The sequence below is a fragment of the Denticeps clupeoides genome, unplaced genomic scaffold (assembly GCF_900700375.1).
Source record: "Denticeps clupeoides unplaced genomic scaffold, fDenClu1.1, whole genome shotgun sequence".
Lineage (NCBI taxonomy): Eukaryota > Metazoa > Chordata > Actinopteri > Clupeiformes > Denticipitidae > Denticeps > Denticeps clupeoides.
In genome coordinates, this window is record NW_021630015.1 from 168,804 (window position 1) to 170,148 (window position 1,345).

The window sequence follows — 1,345 nt, forward strand, 5'->3', positions numbered from 1 at the left end:
GGTGGTCCACCATACCCATCAGTGGCAGAACAAGTTGAATCAATACCATAAAATGATGAATGCAAATTAACACCTTAACTAGCCAATCTCCTCAACTCTTTCAATCTAGACTTCATATCCAGATGCGTTTATGTGGTCCAAGCCACCCATGAAATGTGGTGGTGAGAAATGTTGCCCTCATCTGGTGAGCTCACAGACTCACAAGCTCTGTGCCTCCAACAGGTTCTCTCCCTGAGATTCAGAGATCTGGAGACGAATTAACACATCATTTCTGCTTTTATACATATTTATTATATTTTCAATCTATGTAATAACCAGTAAGCTACTTTTTCCTGTTTTATTTACACGTGAACGTTCTCCCTAGTGTTCCTGCACCATGACCTGTGGCTGTCAGGACGTTTTAGCACCATCCTCTGGTCTTCTCATGAGTAACTTCTGAGTAAACGTGTTATTTCTCAGGGACTGTGACTGTTACAGTCAGTAGTTACAGGGACAGTCCCCCCCCCCCCCGGACACACTCAGGGTTAAGTGTCCTGTTCGAATCCCACTTACTACCATTGTGTCCCTGAGCAAGACACTCAACCTTAAGTTGCTCCAGGGAGACTGTCCCTGTAACTACTGACTGTAAGTCGCTCTGGATAAGGGCGTCTGATAAATGCTGTAAATGTAAATGTAAATGTTCAGGGACACCATGGTAGTAAGTGGGGTTTGAACCTGGGACTTTGTGCTTTTCTGGTTAGTAGGCACACATGGATATCAGGGATGTCATCAGATACGTGGCTCTCACTCAGGCACGTTAAAAAAGGACAAACAGACTAAGGAAAATGAGGAATGACATCACATGGATGATCAGGTCATCAGCAGACTGTGGACTGACATTCATAACAGTTCAATCACATGTAATACAATGAATATTTATAATATTCTTTTTTTTTCAGAAGTAATGAAATGCCATTGGTTCTTTCATCTAGTCAACTGCTGAACGTCTAATGGTGATAGTATCTCAGCATTCTGAGATGTTCTGAGATGTTCCTCCTGCCGCGCTGTTCTCTTCCTCACACTTACGTAAAGCAGGGCGGGCTGGTGTGTGTGTGTGTGTGTGTGTACCGTTATTCGGTCTCTGCCACGCAGCGCTGGTCAGGTCGGTGAGCTGCTTTTTCATCTTTCCACTGAAAAAGAGTCGCTTTCTTCCGTCTTCTCGCTGATCTCAGTAACGCGTTTATTCCGACGCCAGCGGCGACGTAATTTCTACACCACGTTTTACCGTATTTTACCGCCGTGAGCGACTAGAAATGAACTGATTAAAGAGTATAAAAGTGTCGAACTAGAAAGTATAAATGCAGGC

The 1,345-nt window shown here is 43.9% G+C and overlaps 1 long non-coding RNA gene across 1 annotated transcript; it reads left to right on the forward strand.

Moving 5' to 3' along the window:
• Nucleotides 1–605: 605 nt before the first annotated feature.
• On the forward strand, nt 606–959 carry LOC114780425 (uncharacterized). Its single transcript, XR_003747181.1, has 3 exons — nt 606–624; nt 741–853; nt 942–959. It is a non-coding gene; the product is annotated as an uncharacterized LOC114780425 (long non-coding RNA).
• The last annotated feature ends 386 nt before the right edge of the window (nt 960–1,345 follow it).